This window comes from Clavelina lepadiformis, unplaced genomic scaffold (assembly GCF_947623445.1).
Source record: "Clavelina lepadiformis unplaced genomic scaffold, kaClaLepa1.1 scaffold_172, whole genome shotgun sequence".
NCBI lineage: Eukaryota > Metazoa > Chordata > Ascidiacea > Aplousobranchia > Clavelinidae > Clavelina > Clavelina lepadiformis.
The window spans coordinates 17501-20000 of NW_027508294.1; the positions used below are offsets into that span (position 1 = coordinate 17501).

Below are 2500 nucleotides of genomic sequence, written 5' to 3' on the forward strand. Positions count from 1 at the left end.
TTTTTCCTCTAGCGACCGTAATGTGTTTCTTTTTTGTCGCTAGTTGGCGCCCTCGGACTACCGTAATTTCCACAACGCGTCCGTTTTGCCATCGCATTCTTCCCTGCGGCACTGCTTGCTCACAAATTTTTTTCTTTTCAGTATATATGAGCGAAGCAAACATTTACCTGGAGCATCAGCCTTCCGCTATTATTATTATTCCGCTTAAACCTATTCCTACTGCAATGTTCAATGATCAACTCAATTCCCGACGAAAGACGGTCTATTCTGAGTTACCCAAAACGGTGACTGGCAGGTGAGTGCATTTGATATATTTCTTTAGCGTTTGGACGTGTGTGATTCAATATATTTTGTATGACACTCTGTTACATTGGCGTAATTGAGCTCTTCAATTTAATTTAATTTAATTTTATTTTATAATTTAACAATAACTTTAATTGATAAATACGTTGTCATTGCCTTGCATTGACTCACGTAGCTTTGCAATGCTGCTTGACGATTATTTGATGATTTTGTTGTATGACATATATTGTTATGATTATATCGATTAAAATTGTGCACTTTGACACTGTATGGCATTAGATTAATTTTATAGACTTTTGACTTCGAAATTTTTTCAAGTCGATTCACACCAAAAAAATGTTAAGTCCAAACGCCCAGGTCGCGCGGATAGCCCTCACCCGCCGCGGATTTTCCCAAGTCGGAAGAGCTTTAGCCGCGAGTCGGTGTTTGGACTTTAACTTTTTGTTGGTGTGATGAGACTTGAACATTTTTTAGAGTCCAAACGACCAGGTCGCGCGCATAGCTTTCACCTGGCGCGGATTTTCCGAACTCGGGAGAGCATCACGCGCGGGTCGGTGTTTTGGACTCTGAAAATTTTTCCCATCCACTCCAAAAAATGTTAGAGTCCAAACGCCCAGGCCGCGCATATTCTCTTGACCGAGCGCGGATTTTTCGACCTCGGAAAAGTTTTTGCCGCGGGTCGATGTTTGGACTCTGAAATTTTTTCAAGTCTCGACAAAAAGTTAAAGTCCAAACGTTGGGAAATATTTTCAGAGTCCAAACGTTCGAGTTGCGCGCAGTGCCCGGCCGGGGCGCGGTTCGGCGGCCACGGCAAGCGGCCACGCACCTTCCCAAACTCCAAATCCGGCCGCGAGGTCGCGCGATCCCGAGGCCGTTCTGGGGTACCATGGCGATGCAGGATTCTGTGACTACTATGAGGGAGCAGGCAGTCGTGTGAGCGAATGCGCGCGCGAGTGCGAATCGAAGCAGAATCGATCTCGGTTGGCGTCGGGCACGATGGGCAGATGTAATGCTGTTCGCGCGGTCGCCCATGCTTAGCCGGGGTTTTGAGCGGTCTGTCGGATCCAGTGGCAAGCTATCGGCGTGCCTCGGCGCGAGTATTGCACTCGAATCGCCGGGCAGCGTCCGGAATCGACGGTTTTCGGAGCTCGTGCAAGCCGCGAGCGTAGTGTTTGAGTAGCGATGTACACGGAGAACGTGTGAAAAGAAACGCGGGGCGCCCGTCGTCCCGCAGCAGCCTCGTTTGCTGCGAATAGCTACCTGGTTGATCCTGCCAGTAGTCATATGCTTGTCTCAAAGATTAAGCCATGCAAGTGTAAGTACGAGCTCTCGTACAGTGAAACTGCGAATGGCTCATTAAATCAGTTATGGTTCATTTGATCGTACGTGTTACTTGGATAACTGTGGTAATTCTAGAGCTAATACATGCGAAAAGCGCCGACTCACGGAGGCGTGCATTTATCAGACCAAAAACCGACCGGGCCTCGGCCCGTGCTCGTTGGTGACTCTGGATAACTTTGCGGATCGCACGGTCTTGCACCGGCGACAAATCATTCAAGTGTCTGCCCTATCAACTTTCGTCGGTACGGTATCTGCCTACCGAGGTTCTTACGGGTGACGGGGAATCAGGGTTCGATTCCGGAGAGGGAGCCTGAGAAACGGCTACCACTTCCAAGGAAGGCAGCAGGCGCGCAAATTACCCATTCCCGACGCGGGGAGGTAGTGACGAAAAATAACAATGCAGGACTCTAACGAGGCCCTGTAATTGGAATGAGTACACTCTAAAACTTTTAACGAGTATCCATTGGAGGGCAAGTCTGGTGCCAGCAGCCGCGGTAATTCCAGCTCCAAAAGTGTATATTTAAGTTGTTGCGGTTAAAAAGCTCGTAGTTGGATTTTGGGCTCGGGCCGTCGGTCCGTCGCAAGGCGTGTACTGGCGTGCCCGGCCTCACCTTCGGTTCACCGTCGGTGCTCTTGACTGAGTGTTGGCGGCGGCCGGAACGTTTACTTTGAAAAAATTAGAGTGTTCAAAGCAGGCGGTTCGCCTGAATAATGGTGCATGGAATAATGGAATAGGACCTCGGTTCTATTTTGTTGGTTTTCGGAGCGCGAGGTAATGATTAAGAGGGACGGACGGGGGCATTCGTACTGTGCCGCTAGAGGTGAAATTCTTGGATCGGCGCAAGACGAACAACTG

General features: G+C 49.1%; 1 non-coding gene across 1 annotated transcript in view; it reads left to right on the forward strand.

The window, feature by feature from the left end:
• Positions 1–1560: 1560 nt before the first annotated feature.
• The window catches only part of LOC143472945 (small subunit ribosomal RNA), a 1808-nt gene continuing 868 nt past the window's right edge, over positions 1561–2500 (forward strand). Inside the window, exon 1 of the ribosomal RNA XR_013120247.1 lies at positions 1561–2500. This exon is cut by the window's right edge and continues 868 nt beyond it. This is a non-coding gene — a ribosomal RNA (small subunit ribosomal RNA).